Genomic DNA, 21,002 nt, shown 5'->3' with positions numbered 1-21,002 from the left:
ATATAACATTGCTAGATAAGGTATGTAGTAAAAAAATATCGCCGAAAATTTAATAAAATTTAAAATACTATAAACACTAGGATATCTTTATTTGTCGAGATTTAGATGTATACAGTTAGATACCCCAAAAAGTTCTCTATTAATGACAAAAATATACACTGAGAGACCGGTACGAAGAATGCACAATAGGCAATTTTTCATGTATTTTTTTTGTTATTAGTTATTAGCAATTACTATAGCACAGATGGTTTTAAGTTCATACGTTTATATCTCTACCATGTTCAATTAAAGCAACAATATCCGATACAATTTCTAATCTTAAAACCATCTCCAGAGATAAAAGAAACAAGTTTAGATTGGAAAGTGCCTCTAGGATCGCTCTCCAAAGCTTTTGATAATTTCGGAGCGGTTCGGCTTTTTCCGGAATTATATCACCAAATATTGTTTATTTAAATTTATTATTATTTTCTTTTAATTTTTTAAATAAAATACAGTGTGTTGCATGTAAAAAACTTTATTTTATATAACGACATGTATGAAATACCTATGAAAGATTGGAAACCGACCTTATGCCACGATCCACGATGGTTTTTGCAGTTCATAGTTCACACAGCTTCTTAAGTTTGTAATGCCACTTTTTTACAATTATCACGGGTTTGAGTAAATAAAATTTAAATTGAACTCACAAGATAGCAATTATTAATTTGAAAACGGACGCTTTAAACACTTTTCGGTATTTTTTCAACGAGGGCGGTTTAAATTTTAAAAGATTTTATAATTTTTGAAGATTTTGACTTTGACAAGAGAAAATTATTTCTGTTCATGTTTGCGGTTGTTCTTACCAACCACTATAGCAGTGCCCTACAACGTATGCGCTCTAAAACAATTATGACTTTTGGTGGCAGACCGAGCATTCCAATCTAAACTTGTTTCCTTTACTATGACCATCTCTTCCAGAATAACTGATAACTGCCAACAGAACAGGCAATAATAACATGCCTTTTCAATGATAGTGATATTATAAAAACAATAAAAACGCTTTTTCATAGATGTGTTTATTAAAACCAAAAACAAAGACATGTACCTAATGCTAAAATTGTTGTAAATGGTTACTGTCTTCTTCAAAAGCGAATATCTCCAACAAAAAGAAAGTTATTGAGATAAATAAAAAACATATTATCGAAAAAAGATGCATCTTGATGAGATCTTTAAATTCCTTATTTTGTTAAAACTTTCCACAGGATGTTTTGAACTTTCGCTAAAATAAAAACATTTTGTTTTTCTTCAGATGGGGACTTCTTAATTTAAAAAAGGCTAAAAAGTCAAATAATTTAGCTACAAATTGCTTAAAAAATTATCAAAACAGGCCCACTGGCACAAAGTATATTACACTTTAAAAAGACATGAAAATTTTACTGTATCCGTTTTTCGTGCTGGTCAGTGTATATTAAAATAATTATGCATACATCATAGAGAACTATCTCCTTTAAAAGTACTGATGTTAATCTAAGACAGAACAGTCTTTGAACTTATTAACAGCGCTAAGATTCTCTCTCCAATTAATCTTAATCAGAGGCTCTCGTTCTAATGAGTCAGCTCTCTGGATAAGTACTGCATGGATCGATAAATGTACCCATTTAAAAATGGGAATTATTACGTCATCTTCATGCACACGCTAATAAGAAAAAAAATAACAAGTTAGTCAGAATATATTATCCATAATATCATTATTTGATTATCGCAAATCGTAAAAATATGATCTACGTATGAATCTTAGTGTTATCAGCTATCATAATGCATTAGCAGCAATGATACGATGTGTTTATTTGCTTATAAAATTATAGTGATACTGTAAATCTACAGAGTGTCTGAAATTTAAGGGTTTGTTTACATTTCGATTCAACCATTTTCTATACCGGGTGTTTTTCAAATGTGGCTCACCTCCCATAACTTTTTTATTTTTTCAAACAAACGAGATTGTTTATGTTAGTATACCAGAGCTAGGGCCTATTTGCACGCACACTCCACAGTTTAATAAGACGTTTTTTTTTATTTATTTTTTTTGGTTCTCTATAAATTTTTAATTTCATAATTTTTCTTGTCAATTTAATAATTTTAAAATTTAACAATTTAACATTTTTTTTAAATCAATTTCCTTCAAGGAAACGCGTGGCATGGTTATAATGACAATTTGACTCGAAATACGAATGTTGGTGCCAAATTATTAGTAAAAATGCTTTTTCCAATTATTCTAATGAGCCATATTCCATTTGAAAAAATTGAGGTACGGTTAAATACATAAAACTACGAAAACTATTAGACAATCAAATTTTTTTTTTCGAATATTCCTTGATTAAAAATGTGTGATTATAATACACAGACTACTTTAGACTACTAGTCATTCTATTCCGAATGTCATCTTCTATCAAATAAAGTAAAAAAATACCGAAGGTACCATTTAAAAATCAAAAGTAAGTAATCATTTCCGGTAAAACAGAAAGTGACCGAAACTAATTGAATATGTCAACCAATCCTGAGCTATGTCATATTATATTAACATACCAAATCTCGTTTTTTTATTTGAAAAAGAGTTAGAGAGGTGAGTCACTTTCGAAAATCACCCGGTATATACTTGTAGAAACCTTCTTCATAATACATATGTATTTATTTACTATTTACTATATAGTTTATGTAATAAAAGTGTGTTTCACGTGTTAAACGTGTTTCAATATACGCGGTTTTTAAAGGAAAGTATACAGGGTGTTTCAAAAAACATGTGCCATCTGCCGTAAGAACATTTCTCACGTAAAAATAAGATTTATTATCAACATAGATTCTGCTTTGTTTTGTAGCTACATGGTGTTAAAATATTAATATTTTTTCAATTTATTATAATTTTCTTTCAAATACTTTTGGCGTTTCGAATGAAATTTTGAGGGCAAAAGTTACTACAAATGCGACGTATTTTAATGCTAAAAAGTGTCGACATATTCACCAGGGACGTGGATAACCCATATCACTGGAATATTTTTCTAAAAAAACATACACGCCACTGCCTTTTTTTCTCTTGTTAGCAAAATAGTGTAAGCAGTTTAACGCCGATTAAAAATTTTCTCTTGATATTTTGTAGAATTCGGCCTCCTTGATGAGATAAACGCAAATTTATTAATCACAATTAATAAAATTAAAATTCAAATAAAATATAAACTAAAGTTATTATTTCTATTAGTCCGACCTACAGCAATTTCAAATAAAAAAAAATAATGGTATTTAAGATAATTACAAAAAAACTAATTTTAAAAAGTTTTAACATCCTGTATATTATATTACTATGCATTTTCATACCCATGTTTATAAGAACTTTTTTCCATATTTTTTAATGAGGAATCAATGAGTACTTATTTAAAACCTTCGCAAGTTATTGATATTAAATTTTTTTAAAGGTTGTTATTAGACTTGGATCAAGGAAAATTAATAAAATTGCATTTATCTCATCAAGGAGGCCGAAATCAACAAAATATCAAGAGACAACTTTTAATCGGTATTAAAGTGCTTACATTATTTGGCTAACAAGAAAAAAAAAGCCAATGGCGTACATACTTTTTTTTTAAAAAATATTCCAGTAATAACCCATATGCACGTCCCTGGTGAATATGTCGACACTTCGACAATATGTCGCATTAAAATATTTCGCATTCATAATAACTTTACCCTTAAAATTTCATTCGAAGCGCTAAAAGTACTTGGAAGAAAATTATAATAAATCGAAAAAATCTTAAGAATTTAACACCCTGTAGCTACGAAACAAAGCAGAATCTATGTTGGTATGAAAAATAAGTCTTATTTTTACGTGAGGAATCTTCCCACGAGAGATGGCAGATGTTTTTTGACACACCCTGTATAACCACCGTGTAAAGTGAGGGACTAGAGTATACATAAAAGACATGGTGTTTAAAACTAATCTAATGCAAGTTTAGTCTGGGACGGCCTGTATACATTACATATCTTCAGATTCATCAGCAGTCCTGTACGAATTTGTTTCATCCTCTATAATTAATTACTGAAAGTTCCCCTCCCCCATTTGCTCTTTTCCACCAAACTCAATTCAACATCTCGTTTCCAATCAAGATCAGCCTTTTAAAGTTAAGTCCATCATACTATTACCTCATTCTTTCTCGTTCTAACTCAAGCACGACAGCCAAAGAAAGACCTAGACACGAATGATCGAATCTGATGTTACGTGGTACCACTCCGCGACCTTCTTTTTTCTTTTCTCAAGAGAATGCGACGGTTTTCGTTTTCACAGGCATCTCTGCCATGCAAGAAAAAGACATATGTACGATTAAGTTTTTATGCGGGGCCTGTCTGTGTCCTTTCAGCGTTGACGTCTTTTTGGGGGTTAATATTATTTTTTTTATTGAGAATCTATAATACTCTGTCAGTATACAGGGTGTTTTAAAACATAGGTGTGCGAAATACCTACTAAGGCCCGGTTGTTCCGGGGTGAATTCAGATTTAAACCAAGTTTAATTTTTTTTCCATAGCAACTGTTAAAATTAAAGATAGATAAATAGTACTTTAATCGCAAGGGTAGATTAAATGATGACTTAACAGCGAGTATAGGTTAAAAACTTTATTGCTTCTCGCACGTTTTTTAATTGCTTCCATTTTCGAAAATTTTTGTATTCCTTTTCGTTGTTATTCTTCGAAGTTATTATTCTTCTACTTCGTTAGTTATTCTCTATTCGTTAAGTTAACTTCGTTTTCGAAGTTATTCGGGATTTAAATGGAAGTAGTTTGGATATGGCGTTCGTTGCCTCAGCCAGAATATCTGTTGGTAATTTACTTATTCCGTTTGGTTTGATTTGGTTTGGTTAGGTTAGGCATCAACAATTAGCAATCGACACGAAAGAGAATTAAAAAATATTGACTCAAAACTGACAACTAAAGAGACAGCTTTATTTATTTGTCAAATTACATAGAAACCAACGCCAACCCAGCACACTATTTTTTCTACTTGTAATAAATTCCTGAAATAAAATACCATTCGTATAAAAAAAATCGTCTTGTATAAAAAATAACTATTAGGTTGTCCAATGACTTCTTATCGTTAAATTTAGTTCAAAAATTAGGTATTTCACGAATGAAATTGAGCCAGCGTTTTTTTAAAGGTTGGCAATCTAGGGTTAAATATCTCTAAGTAATTTTGCAAAATAACATTATTTCGTGACACTATGCAAAAATTAAAAATTTTTAAAAGTTCCTTATTAAAAATGCTGTAATATATAGGGTGCGCCTCAAAAGTGGCTCACCCCTATATTTTTTTATTTATTCAGCTAAAAAGACGAGATTCGGTATGTTAGTATTTGACATAAATTAGGATTGATTGACGTAATCAATTGTTTTCGGCCATTTCCTGTTTCACCAGAAATGACTACAACTTTTGGTTTTTTAAATGGCACGCTCGGTATTTTTTTACTTTATTTGATAGAAAATGACATTCCATAGACAAGGAAAGAGAGGGGACAACTAACACGCATATTCTCCAGTGAAAAATTTTTGAGGCCAAAATTTGATCGGCGGCCATACTTTGGTGACAAGATTTCGAGGTGACACCAAGCGAATTTCAATAATAGTTTCAGTGAGTAATTAATAAAAATTTGAAAATAAATAAATAAAACAACACAAAGCTTCTAGAATTGTTTTTTTTGCGGAAAATTCGGATATTCTTATGATTGAAGGTAACAAATATTAAAAATTACATTATTCATAGAATCCGTAGGCAAGTGTGAAGGGGATGCCTAGATTCATTATTATACCGTATGATCGAAAAAAACAGCGTCCAGTTGGCTTGTAAATGACTGTCGATGACATTCCTCTCAGTCTTTTTTTGATGTCATTTTATATAGTTTTTATGTCATTTTATATGTATGGGGAATGTCATTATCGATCGTCATTTCCAAACAAACAGGATGCTGTTACTTTTCGATCATACGGTGTATAGGTATGTATATACACGTTTAATACATATATATTAAATTTACATTATTTTTTTATTTAATTATACATTATGCACACGTTAATAAATAAATAATTGTCTTGATGATCAGTTCACTGTGACTGTTAAATAAATTTTGCATTATCGGCTTAGATATTCTAATATTATAAAGGCGAGACTATAAAATACAAAATTGTATATGCATTACTCAAAAATAAACGATATATTAGTTAACGTTTTAATAAATATTTTTTATCGTCTAGGTACAAGCTAATTTCTTATGCTACGCCATGGGAGAATTTCAGTGGTGACAAGTGGCCTCACTTTCAGCTGCCGTGTTACCTGTCCCCTCTCTTTCCTTGTCTAAGTGACATTCTGAATAGAATTACATATTATATGTCAACTATTGACATTCTCGCTTAAAAATAAATCGTATTTCAAATTTCAATCTAGAGTGTCATGGTTGTGTTAAAAAAACACTAATTTTTAATCAAGGAGCTTTGGAAAAATATATTAATTTGATCGTCTAATGTTTTTCGTGTTTTGTCCTGACCGGTTAAAAGATGCCCAAAACGTATTTTCAATCATATCTCAATTTTTTCAACTGGAATGAGGGTGGTTCATTAGCATATTATGTGGAAAAAGCATTTTTTTACGATTAATTTGGTAACACACACTTGGTATTTTGAGTCAAATTGTCGTTATATTTATGACCATGGCACTCTAAATTAAAATCTTTTTAATTAAAAATGTCAAAAGTTGGCATATGCTATGTAATTCTATTCAGAATGTCATTTTCTATCAAATGAAGTAAAAAATACAAAAAGTGTCATTTAAAAATCAAAACTTTTAGTCATTTCCGGTGAAACAGGAAGTGACCGGGAAAAGAATTGAATACGTCAGTCAATCCTAATTTATGTCATATACCAACATACCAAATCTCTTTTTTTTATCTGAAAAAATAAAAAAGTTATACGAGTGAGCCACTTTTGAGACGCGTCCGGTGTATCCATATTATTTTCTGTAAATTTACATATATTTTTTTAGTGTATACAAACCGACAGATTTGTTCTAAAACTAAATGATATCGTCGAGTCAGTTTTCTAGCTCTATAGACAGTAGGTATATTCCGTTTTAATCCATTTCAAGTAAAGCAGCTCGTTTTTCGTCTACATACAAGGTACTTGATACATTTCGACGTAACAGGTAAGACTGACATGTAAAAAGTTATGTCTATAGAGTCTTTAGGGGTCACACGAACTAAAATCCTTTAATCCAACGAGAAAGAAAACCGAAAAAAATCTAGACGCAATAAAACCAATTTGAAATAAAATATCAGATTAGAGTTCAAGAGGCAATATTGCGAGTAAACATTGCGATAGAAACAAAGGATTATAGTGTATTAAAGTCAGTTATCATGGCATTAATGATAAAATCTATGCGCTGCTGGCGAAATCCTAATGCGAAACCTGCAACCGTTCTTATCAAAAAACACAAAATAAAACAATGACACTGAAAAACGATTCCTCATGAATGCTATCGCCGGTCGTAATCCGAAGCATTAACCTTAAATAGGAGTTCATTAAAATATTTGATATTTTTTTTGCTTCCACCTATAATTAATACAGTCTAAGTACTTCATCGTTCATTTTTGTCATAGAAAATCACGGTTTCAGAATTTATTTAGGCGTCTTTTAAACGAAGGTAATATTTTTGTTCAATAGACACAATTAGTTTTTTTTTCGAATTTATTTATCAAAGTTTTTATTAAGTAGAGAGTACCTACTGAGAAATTGTTTTTTAAAGTTTTATAGGACAATCCCATTGTATACAGGGTGGCGCACCTCATTCGCCTCGGTTGATTATACGAAAACAAAAAGATGTAGAAACAAAATACTTTATGGGTATATGTGGGGAGGCAATGTGCACAATTTAAAATTATTTTGAATTATACAGGGTGTTTCAGAACTAAGATACATACCAAAGTTATATTTTTTCTTATGGAACACCCGGAATTTTATTTCATTTTTAGATTCTTGGGCCCAAAAAGAGACATTTATTATAAGGGTTAAATATGTTTAAAATATTTGGTTTTTGAGATATTTAAAGATATTTAAATTTGGATGCTACAATAGAATAGATTATTAACATCCTGTACATTACTTTTCAGAATTAATTATTGTGCTGAGTTTAAAGGTAAAGGAAAAACTTTACTGAAAAAAGGCATTGATTCCTTAAGTTTATTCAGGGGTATCAAAAATTGCTGATCTATTTTAAGGATTTATTTTATATAAAAACTTCGTTATTTCAAATGCAACAGCCTGTATTTTTTTAAATAAACCGAAGCTGATTAAAATGCTCTTTCAAACTGTATTAGGGTTTCCTATACCTATCTAGCTCAGATTTTGAATAAAAAGCGATTTTTAAATAAAATTGCAATCAAGATGGCTGCTGTCACCATGGCAATTTTCTAGTGACAGTTAGTAACTATTTTCAAAGTCATTAGATTATGGACATTATTGTTTATAATTTATAACAGTTTACTTAGATTTACCTACAATAGTTTAATAAATAAGTATTCATTATTTTATCAAGAAGAATAAAGCAGTGTCTGCTGGCGGAACGAATGGATATGTTTCTAGTGATTTTATTTTGTGAGGAAAATTGCTTCTTAGCCTCACGAGCTTATGCTCAAAGGTATTAATAAAAAATCGGTAAAAAAACTTTTAAGTTAAACGGTTTTATCTTATGTGCACTGAAAACTAGAAAATAATAATAACAATTAGGTATTTTGAACTTCTAGTTCAGAAATATTTTAGTACTAGGCAGAATAGCTTTTAGGCATAGAATAGACTAAAATAAAAACGTGGGGCCCCTCTGAAATCCTACCTATGGCAAAGCATATCTTTATACTTTGGTAGATCATGAGCTTGGCGTTCGCTGGTGAAGCCGCCACGGCTGGTTATTGATTGTCAAAATCTCCAGTTACGATTACAGTAAGACGATGCAATCCACACTTAGTATAGAAGAAAGTATTACAGCAATAGTTAATGGGGCCCACGTTTTTATTTTAGTCTAATATGCCTAAAAGCTATTCTGCCTAGTACTAAAATATTTCTGAACTAGAAGTTCAAAATACCTAATTGTTATTATTATTTTACAGTTTTCAGTGCACATAAGATAAAACCGTTTAACTTAAAAGTTTTTTACCGATTTTTTCTAGTTTTTAGTATTTAACGGAAATGCCTACCGAATATTCCTCATTCTATTTAATTCATTTAGTGCATCATTATTACATGGTTTTTTACCTGATAATTTATTACAATCTGACGGTCAGGTGTTTCTGACGCTAACAACTCTCTCTGTCTGTCGCGTTCTGATGCTAGCCTAGACTCATGACGCTCAGGTGTTTCTGACGCAAACTCCTCTCTTTGTCTCTCTCGTTGTGATGCCAGCCTAGACTCATGACGCTCAGGTGTTTCTGCCGCTAACAACTCTCTCTGTCTGTCACGTTGTGATGCTAGCCTGGACTCATGACGCTCAGGTGTTTCTGATCTGACTCTACCAGCTGCCTTTGACTCTCACGTTGTGCTATTAACCTGGCATCATGTTGCTCAGGTGTTTCTGTTTCTGTTGCTAACCGTTCTCTTCGTTTCTGTAGTCGGCTATAGGTTTCATTTTCACTTTCTTTTGCACGTTTCGTCCTATACTTTTCTTTCGCCTTTTCGACCCTTCTTTTTCGTTGTGTAGCAGTTTCGTTTTTATTTTTATTTGTTTTTTTATTTATTTTTTCCATGTTGTTCCCACGAGTAATGGACATTTTAACGCAGAGGTCCAGTAGAGGGGCAAGGCTATAATATACAACAAGAGGCGCCCAATCTTGAGGGGAACACGCTTGCGACATTACATTTTTAGTCACCCTAATGCCATACAGTCCTCAGCACGTTTTAACCTATTACCTTAACTTGGGTGGTAAAGCTACCGCTAACTACGTAGGTACATCTAATCACACACACTCACACACACACCTATTTTTTTTTTATCTGTCCTTCTAACGTCACACAATCTTGGACACAACTGTTCTGGACACGACTACTCATGCCCTCACCTAATACGCCATTTTGTAACGACGTCCATCTTGGATTTTAAATTTTGTCATAATCACAGTATTCTACTAATTTGACCCAAATAAACAAACAAATAAATAAATGCCGTACGGGTCGAGCTAAATAAAACCGTTTAAAAAATAGGAATCTTCCTGATAAGCATTCCTTTGAAAAACTTCTTGCCCAATTTCGCAGAGCTGGTAATGTGGTTTATAAAAAACCTGTTAGAGGCAGAAACCTGTCGTTGGAATTGAAGAAAATGAATTTGTCGTAATTGTCTCTTTTATAGAAAATCCATATATCTACAAGTCATCGTAAAATAAATCAAAGAACTACTTCTTCGTTTTCTTGATAGAATAATAAATACATATTTAATAAATATTATTTATTAAACTATTGTAGGCAAATCTAAGTAAACTGCTATAAATTATAAATAACAATGTCCATAAACTAATGACGGCTTTGAAAATAGAAAATTGCCATGACGACAGCAGCCATCTTGATTGCAATTTTATTTAAAAATCGCTTTTTATTCAAAATCTGAGCTAGATAGGTATAGGAAACCCTAATATAATTTGAAAGAGCATTTGAGTCTGCGTCGATTTATTATAAAAAATACAGGGTGTTGTATTTGAAATAACGAAGTTTTTATATAAAATATATCCTTAAATTAAATCAACGATTTTTGATACCCCTGTATAAATTTAAGAAAGTAGTAACATTTTCCAGTAAAGTTTATTTCTTTACCTTCAAACTCAGCACAATAATTAATTATGAAAAGTAATGTACAGGGTGTTAATAATCTATTCTATAGTAGCATGCAAATTTAAACATCTTTAAATATCTTAAAAACCAAAGATTTTAAACATATTTAACCCCTATAATAGATGACTTTTTTTGGGCCCAAGAATCCAAAAATGAAATAAAATACCGGGTGTTCCATAAGAAAAAATATAACTTTGGTATGGACCTTAGTTCTGAAACACCCTGTATATTTCAGAATAATTTTAAATTGTGCACATTGCCGCCCCACATATACCCATAAAATATTTTGTTTCTACATCTTTTCGTTTTCGTATAATCAACCGAGGCGAATGAGGTGCGCCACCCTGTAAAACAACAGAAAGCTAAAGTTCCCAGAAACAAAAATAATATACAACAAACTTGATATACAGTTTTTAAGCATATTTTGCGTAACTCTTTCTTAAAATTTACTTTATAAATTCCTCTGAACACGTGCTATTTTTTTTAAACGAAGGTTCTACCAATCGTCATCGGACAATACGTATTCATAAGAAAGTATCTCAGGTTCAGGTAGATGGTATAAATATCTTGAAAAAGGTATAGGGCATTCACGATTTTCGAAGAATAGCCCTACATACACCGCGTAATGAAATAGAAATGACGTCACAGTATGCTGAGGAACATAATTTTATCGAAAAAATCCTGAATATTTTGCCACTGAAACTTTTTAACACTGATAAATAAGAAAGTTATTTTTTAACAATAATTGAATTGATTCTGTCGTTACTTGGTTGAACTTCATAATCAAACGAAAAATTAAACAGATGTTCATTAAATCCCACCAGAGCTGCAACAAGTCAATGATTTAAATCTGTCTTTAGCTTAAATCATTTTATTTCAAGTCATTTTCCTAAAGTTTAAATCAATATAATGTAACTCAAGTCTTTCTTATGAATTAAGTCCATATTTCTGATTTAAATCATGATCTGCGAGTTAAGTCGGCAACATGACTTAAATCAAAATAATTACTTTCAAGACAGCCAAAATTCAATTTAAGTACCTATGTTAATATAAATTTTCTTGTATTACCGATTGGCCTATTTTCTTGTTACCTATATTATTAATTTATTGTAGGTACAAATGAGATAAAAACCACATAAGTATAAAATAAAAGGGCTAAGTTTCAGAATATTTACAGACACGAAAATATGTTTTTTTTTATAAAATTTAAGCAATTTTGTAGTATATATTCGAGAACAATTGAAGAGTGGAAATACCAAGGGGGGTAAGTGCCAAAATTATTTTTTCGAGATAAATGAGAAAAACACAGTAAAACTGAAAATAATAAATTTTTAAAATATATCTTTTATAAAATACCTATAATATACATGAAAAATGGACGCTTTCGCTAGGCACTTACAACGTTTGTTAGGACATGCAGTATGGTATTTATTACGTTTCTAATGCAATAACTTAATATTGAAAAATTTGGGACTTATAGTTACTTGATATATTGTAGCATTTTTATTTTCCAAATGCTACTTTGTTTTATTATAGACGGTATTTTATTATTGTATCGATATTCTTTTTACATTTCTACAACACTTAAATTTCGGAACGCTCTCTATCGAAAAGTGTATCGACAAGACGGGAAACGTCAAAATCGCCACCTCGGATTTGGCCGTTACCGAGGTCACTGTGCCATTTTGAGAATTAAATTTATTTGGCTGGTATTTTTCACAATATGGGAAAATATTGTGATTTTGTTATCCTATAGATGGTTGAAGGTCCCATATAGCTTTTGATTATTGAGATTTTAGTGGATCTATAGTTTTGGTAAGATTTTCTTTGACACTCCATTCGGTAGAAAAAACATGCGCATGCCTTTCTTTTAGATTCCAGTTTTTCGATGAGAAGTGTCCAGCCCTTATTTGAGAAGAAATGTTAAATAATTATTGATTGTGTGCCTTCACAATGAGGTAAATTAATACCTTCGTAAATTTTTCGAGTTTTTTTAAATGTAAGGTTAACTTATACCGTGCATTTCTTTTTAGGTTTTCCTACGTATTTTTCTCAGCATTTTTCCACGTATTTTTCTTCAAGTATTTCTAGACATTTTTCTAGACGTTTTTCTGCAAGTTGTTCTGCATATTTTTCTAGAAGTTTGTGCCAAGTTTTTCCACAAGTTTTTCTTCGAGTTTTTCAATCACCGAGGTGATCAGCATCGGTTAGATTTCAGCCCTGCACCCCTCTGAGGAAGAGTTGGATGCTGTGATCTGTGATGTTTTTTATCATTAGGAAGATCCTTTTTTAGTATAATTTGGTATACAAGGCCAGTATATTTTTTATACTAAACCAAAATTTTATTAATTTGATTTTAAATAATCATTAGTGTGTTAAGAAATTAACTATTCTTAGCATTTTACATTTAACTGGTTAAGTACTTGCCTTCAGCATTACTTTAACCCTTAATTTATAAAATTTAACATTCTGTTACATTTTATATATTTTTTTAACCCTTAAATATTTGCCTTCAGCAATGCTTAAATTTCATTTGTATTTGATTATTAAAATAATCATGTTATATTAATTGATTATTCGGATTTAACATCTATTTATATTAACCTTTTATTTCATTACGATCTTTGACCTGTAATATTTTGACTTAAATTTTCAATAAAAGGAAAGTTTTTGTCACAATATTTACTTGAGTTCTAGTTAATCTGTTAGTTTTAAGGTTGCCTCTGTAGGAGTTCTTGGGAGATGGACTGCCAACTGTCTATCTTTTTGGAGGTCTTCCCGGCTGTCTTTTTCCCATGGGTTTCCCTTCAAGAGCTATGCGTGGTAGCCTGTTTTCTTCCATGCGTTTTACGTGTGCGATCCATTGTCTTTTTTTTTTTCCTACCCTATCTCACTATGTCCTGTATTCCACATTGTTGTCTGATATTTGTGTTTCTAATTCTGTCGCTTCTAGTCTTCCCCATTATGGTTCTTAGGTTCTTCATTTCAGCGACTCTTAAGATGCTTCTGGTCTTGCTTGTTTCCTCTCGGATTTCTATGCCATATGTCATTATTGGTCTGATGCAGGTCTTATAAATTTTAATTTTGCTGTCTGTTCGCATGAAGAGGTTTGTCCAGTCTATTTGCCTCATACATCCTGACATGGCCGTTGCTCTGTTTATCTGGCTTCTCAGATCTTTCTCTGGATCATTGTAGTACGACATATCTATTCCTAGGTATCTGAACTGTGATACTTGCTCAATAATTTTGTTTTCTACTACCAGTTTGCATCTTACCGGCTTTTTAGAAAAAGTCAAGCATTTAGTATTTTCTGTAGAGATAATCATAATCAGTATAGGTAATGGTATTGAGTGTTTTTTTATCTGCTGCCTAACAATTTAAAAAGAAATGCTGCTGTCTCGGCTGCTATCAAAAATTTATCGTAAAAATCGAGGGGTGTCTCACTCGGGTAAAAAATGTACACGTACTGCCAAAATATCCTTCCACTGCTAAGCGACTACCAATGACTATGAAGAAGACTGCCTATGACTGCCATGTAATTATTATAGGCGACTGCCACAAGACTGCCAATGACTGCCAGCGACTGCCAAGAAAATGTACATGTAATTCCAATAGTGAGACACCCCTCGGCAAAAATATATAAAAATGCGACTTCAATTTTTTTAGGAAAAGACTTAAATCTTTTTAATGGCTGAATTCTTTCTCTATTTCCGAATAAAATTTTAAATCACAAATCATCTTGAAAATTGCGTAAATTTAGCAATTGATCTAGCAACAATATCGCCAGTTTCTTAATAATTAGGACTAATGTTAGTGTTAAGATCGGAAGCATGAACGTCTTAAAACGCCTTCTAAATAATGCGACGTTTGACAACGCTGTAAGAAAATGGCTGTACTTCACGGTCGAGGGCGCAAATTGAAGGCTCGGTACTACCATCGAAGTAGGCGCTACCGTTGCTCTCTGCTACGTCACGCCGTACTTTGAGCCAATTTTTTTCCTAAGCTAAGATTATTATAACGTAACATCATGACAACGATCAGGAGGGTTGGCCATAGACCAAGGCCGCGGAATTCTATGTAATTTCTTACGGGATAATCAGTACTTATTTCAGTGCTATTAAACTACGATCGATAGGTTTTGTATTGATTGCATGTTTTTTGGAATTTATGTAATATTCAATTATTATATTGGGTATTCATTAATTATTTGACCTTAAAAAATATATGTAAAATGCACAAAAATATACAGTATGTCCCCGGATTGTCTTTACGAGAGGGAAAACTTTTTTTTTTATTATGGGACCCGGCAGCGAATAGGGGTGCTGGGTGGGGTAAAACATCTTTCGGAGGAATAACAATTCTAGTAGAATAGATAATATAGGTTCTTGTAAACTATAAGTACCTCGGAATGTTGCACTTATTCTTGTTTTTTATTAAAGCTTTCCGTAAATAGGGTTGATTCAAAACAAAAATTATTGGATCATGCAGTTTTCTTTTATATTTTAATAATGAACTGTGATTTTGCAAAAATATTAGATTGGTTAGCATTTGGGTTGCTTTGGTTAGCTTTTCTTTGTGGAAGGTGTTAAGCTGTCGTTTTTATATTTTAAGAATTAACTTTGATTTTGCAAAAATATTATTAGATTGGTTAGGATTTGGGTTGCTTTGGTTAGCTTTTCTTTGTGGAGGGTCTTAAGCTGTGGTTTTTATATTTTAATAATTAACTGTGATTTTGTAAAAATATTATTAGATTTATTATTAGATTGGTTAGCATTATAGATACTTACAAAAGTATTTATGCTTACAAAAATGGAAAATGAAATTCAAACATTTCCGCAGGAAATTTTTAATTCTCCTGAATTTGTAAACGCTTCTAAAAGACAAAAATATATTTATTTTTTATATAAATAATTGATTTCAGCTAGGATATATTAAAATACGCAACCAACCGTCCAATCAGATGAAAGAGGTACGTACCCTATCGTTGGGTATTGTGCAATCACGTGATGCTCATGTCGTATGACGGTTAAATCTTTGGTTAGAATTTTTGTTGTTGTTTTTACCTGTTTTTACAGTTTTTACTTTATTTTTCTATTTACATCAGATTTATATTTTGTAATTGCCTATCAGACAATACGTATTTAGAAAAATAATAAGAATTAGGATCGTGTTTTTTTTAAATCCTGGATATTAATTGGAACCCTTGATAACATTACTGCTTTTGATATAAAAAAGTGCATTTTTGATTATTACTTGGGCTAGGATATTAAAATATCGGTTGGATTGTACGACATAAATAGATGTAGGTATGATTATTTATATATATGTATGTATTTATAAAGCTTACTATCTGTTTTGCATTTTCAGTTTTTGATCAGACATTTCATTTTATTTGTGAAATGCCCACAAAAAAGCTTCCCATGATTCAACATCAGTGTGTTTGCTGCATAATGGATCATTCCTGCTGAATTTTTAGATCATTTGAAGACTACATGGAAAAAACCAGATAATATGTTACATTTTCATAGAAATTGATAGCGAGACAATTTTATAGGCAAGTGTTAGCATTATTCGAGGCACCATCAAAGAAAGCAATAATAATATGCTTAGTCCCAGAGATATTACAGCTTAGTTATTTTGCCCTACAGGAGAAAAACCAGAGTAGTTCACTCGTAATTGCATTTTCTCGGCTCCAGTTAAAATGAACAAAGCTGGTTTTTCCTGTGGTCTTCATTTGAAATAACGTAAATAAATGTTTATACATATGTATGTGATGATTAAATTGGTGTTAAGGAAATAAAAATGTTTTTCGATATTAATATATACCTATATATGTATATTTATTTTGAAATAAATTACACTTTTAACAGTTTAATGGAGTTTTTAAAGCCAGTTATAATATTTATATTTTAAAAACTTGAAATCATGTGGATGTAATCACGCATTAAACCACAGACTAACTTATATAAGTCAAAAAGTAGATTTTAGTGTTAACTTTATATAACTTGTAAGTAAAATAATAAATAAAACAAATATGAAAAAACCAACAATTCTAATGTATATATTAAAATACAGTACAATAATAGGTATCTGATACCCTCACTTAACGTAGAATAATATTCTACCCAACTCAATACTATGTCCAACATGAGTTTCAAATATATCGGGCCCTAATCGTTCCTGAAAATAATATTTTTTTACATTGTTATACCATATTCTAAACTATTTAATATTTCAGTCACTTAAAAAGTTAATTTGTATTGAATAATTGTCTACCATTAAAGCAAATTTGGACTAGTATTTTTAATGGGCATATTCTGTGTATGGATATAGGTACTTCCTCCAGATTTTGGGTTCAACCAATTTATTCTTAAAACCTGAAACATCTACGTATAAAAAATAGACAGGTTACTAATTATAATAAAATTTACCCTTAGAATTATACTTCTTTAACAAATAATTTCCATTGGTATACTTTTCCATGACAAGTAATCAACTTCCTAACATTTTTTAATTGATGTAATACTTCCTCATGATGCGAAAAGAAAATCTTTTCTTTAGCACACAAAGGACAAACGATATGTTGGCTTACTTTCAGATTAGTTACTTTTCCATAGATATCCTCATGTCAATTCAAAGACGATGAACATGAAAATGATCATCACATGAAACATCACAAACTAAAAACCTAATAAACAAGTTTATATCGAATATAGAAATAAATTTAGTGTTCTTACCTATTGTCGTCCAAATCCACGTTAATAGATAATTAATTTTTTGGATTTTTATCTTTTATTTTTAAATATATCTTTCGAACTACTGGTTTTAGTAATTACTAAATTAAACGAACTAAAAAGTCAAAAATAATAAACAATTCTCTTGTCAATTTTCTCCAGGCACCGAATATTATCGATAACGCACGATCTACGACGATTACTCCTTTGATCTGATGGACGGTTCAATGACGGTTGGTTGCGTATTTTAATGTATCCTATTTCAGCTATCCTAAAGTCTATTAAATTTTCTCAGAAAATGGATACAGTTTATTTCCGCAGGAAAATTTTTATTTTCCTCAATTCGTGAATGCTTCTAAAAGGCAAAAATATATTTATTTTTTATATAACTGATTTCAGCTATTCTAAAGTCTAATAAATTTCCTTAGAAAATGAAAACAGCTTATTTCCGCAGGAAAATTTTTGTGCTTATATGTTCAGAAAAATATTAAAAATAAAACGCAAAATGTATTTTTTATAGCAAATTTCAGTTATTCTAAAGTGCGAAATTTGGAAATTACGCATTTCGGCAGAAAAATTTGTGTTTCCGTGGTTCACAGTAGCTTTTTAAAGACAAATTTTTTTTTTCTAATAACTGATTTCATCTAAACGAAAGTTGACCCAAATGTTTTTTTATCCTTATTCAAAGGAATGCACATTTTATAACTTAGCGTAACGTCATTTACTGATGATAATTTTATTTGTTGCATTGCACATGCTGTAAACTGCATCGTCAACATGTCAGTCTAAACGGACAAACAACATTTTGTCAACTGCAGTAAAATTTTCGCAATCGCAGCCGTTATAGCCGTTTTACATTTTATTTTGTTTGCGGTTACTTATTTTTTTCAATTAGCTGAATCGGCAAAAATAGCAATAAACCTAGTTCGAAAAGGTCGTTGCATGTAGGTATAATTTATTTAATTTAATCAACAAAATTATTACTAAGTTTTAATCAATTAGTAACGACAAAGTTTATTGAATAAAATATATAACGATGTAATTTTTAACGATTTTAAAGTAACGTTTTTTACCAAGAGACCTTTTTTACGTTAAAATAGTCGTAAATGTATATTTTTTTACTCAGTAGTTTTATGTACGGACGAAAAGTTAATACTCTTCAAACCAGTTAAAAATATGTATAGTTGGCGCCCTCTACAAGTAGGAGTCATATTGACATCAACATCAAATTTATAATATCAAGAAACTCCCAGACACAGATTTTCATCCAAGTATTCACGTTACTTCATAAATTATTTGGAAAAAATCGAAATACTTCTACACCCTGTATCTCCGAAACTAAGCATTTTAGTACATACGAACTTTTTTACTTATTTTTATCTGCAATATGCTGTCGAAGTTTCCGGAATACAGGTCGGATTTGTTGGACCCCGTATACAGGGTGTTTCAAAAATATGTGCCATCTCTCGTGGGGAGATTCTTTACGTAAAAATAAGATTTAATTTTCATATCAACATAGGTGCGATTCTGGTTTGTTTCGTAGCTACAGGGTGTTAAAATCTTAATATTTTTTCGATTTATTATAATTTTCTTCCAAGTACATTTAGCGTTTCGAAGGAAATTTTGAGGGTAAAAGTTACTATAAATGCGACATATTTTAAAGCTAAAAAAGTATCGACATTAGCGATGGGAACTATCGAATGAATTAGACTATCGAATGGTTAATGAATGAATGATTTCAACTATCGAATGGTTTTATTCGAATAAAATCATTCATTCATTTGTATACTAAAGCATATGTGACAACCTCGCCGTGCGACTAAATGGTTATCGTTGAGCCACGACTATCGAATGTTTTGATAAATGAAATTTAGTATTTGTTTGATTTTTGTATGCGTCAGTGCATTATTAGTTCTTCCTAAATTTTATAACTTCGCCGTATAAATACTGTGCTATTTTTGCGTTTATTAAAATAGTTAAAATAAATGAAAAAAAATTTGGGTGGTTTTCCGTAGTCCGATCTTTCAATTATTTAATTTTATATGGTATATGGTCTATTTTTTAATGGGAAATTTTGAGAAGTAGCAATTTTTAAGAGAGATGAGATGAACTTACAATTAATTTTAAAAATACATACATATTTGTATTTTAGATGTTTTAATAATATGAATTAGTTGAACTTAATAATCATATTTAAGTAATGTGGTTAAGTAAATGCGGTTACCGAACTCAAACTATGGGGTGAGAAAATTAAAATGAAAGTTTTACACGTGCCAATTTAAAAAAAAAGTTAACGATGTTTGTATTTTGTTTATGCTAATTCTCTTACATGTAGTTTTTTGCGAAGAAATATTTCATTTATTTTTTAAAGTAAATGCCAGTAAAAGTAAATATAATTTTTAAATAGTAATATAAAGCACCTAATATAAATAATTTTGATTTCTAATTTTTTATTTATATTTTCCTTCCATTACACTGAATGCTTAGAAAATTAATAAATGTTTATATTTCATGATTTTAAAATTTGTTCTTAATATAACAAATTAGTTCTGTAATTATTATTATTTAATAAACCAACGTTGCCACACACAAAAAATTTAGAGACTATATTATTTTTAAATAGGATCTAATATAAATAATTTTGACATCTAATTTTTTGTTTATATTTTGCTACTACATAAAAAAAATATTTATATTAAATGATTTTAAATTTTGTTGGTAATGGGTATAACAAATTATTACTGTTATTATTATTTATTAAACCAGTCTTTGCTTAAAAACATTAAAAATAATTTTCCTACATCCAAAATAACAAGTATTATTGCAGTGTAACAACAGAATATTAATAAAAAAAATGCAGAATATATAGACATACTATCACTAACTAACTAAAGCCAAACAATAATATTCTTTGCTAATATCAACTAATACCAAAATATGGCAACAGCGCCATTCATAATGTATTTTCTGTATAAATACTAGCACCTCAATAAAAAAAATAATGTGTCCTTATCTATATCTGACTCCGCAAAAAATCAAAGATGCCGGCTTCTTTCATAGCATTGCCACCGACCGCTGTCGGGTTCCTCGGAAAGAAACCTACGTCGCCGGGCGACAACTAAAATTCAGTTAATATTTTATTATAATCGATCCTGACGAATAAATGAATTTCATAAATGAATGAATTTTATAAATGAATGTTTTTTGCTGCCGAATTACTAGAATACAATATTTCAAGGCAGATGACGGGTCTATTCGATAATTTTTATTCGAATAGTTTTCAACGAATGTTTTCTTACTAACTATCGAATTATTCGAATGAATTGCAACTATCGAATGTTTCAATAGTATTCATTCGATAGTTCCCACTACTAATCGACATATTCACCAGGGACGTGC

At 30.6% G+C, this 21,002-nt stretch overlaps 1 protein-coding gene and 1 long non-coding RNA gene across 3 annotated transcripts in view; one reads left to right on the top strand and one right to left on the bottom strand.

Annotated features, from left to right (window-relative positions):
• LOC115880442 (epidermal growth factor receptor) overlaps positions 1-21,002 on the top strand; it is a 339,558-nt gene that overhangs the window by 94,966 nt on the left and 223,590 nt on the right. The gene's annotated exons all lie outside the window — the stretch shown is intronic.
• LOC115880444 lies at positions 16,907-17,698 on the bottom strand. 2 transcript variants are annotated; one of them, XR_004049880.1, is made up of 4 exons: positions 17,607-17,698; positions 17,301-17,557; positions 17,146-17,246; positions 16,909-17,049 (listed from the first exon to the last, which is right to left on the bottom strand). It is a non-coding gene; the product is annotated as an uncharacterized LOC115880444 (long non-coding RNA). The 2 variants fall into 2 exon arrangements; XR_004049879.1 differs by having other exon boundaries at positions 16,907-17,246.

This window comes from Sitophilus oryzae, unplaced genomic scaffold (genome assembly GCF_002938485.1).
Source record: "Sitophilus oryzae breed Bouriz unplaced genomic scaffold, Soryzae_2.0 scaffold_1623_pilon_pilon, whole genome shotgun sequence".
Taxonomy (NCBI): domain Eukaryota; kingdom Metazoa; phylum Arthropoda; class Insecta; order Coleoptera; family Curculionidae; genus Sitophilus; species Sitophilus oryzae.
The sequence above is the reverse complement of the archived record's forward strand: the minus strand, read 5'-3'. Positions and strand labels throughout refer to the sequence as shown.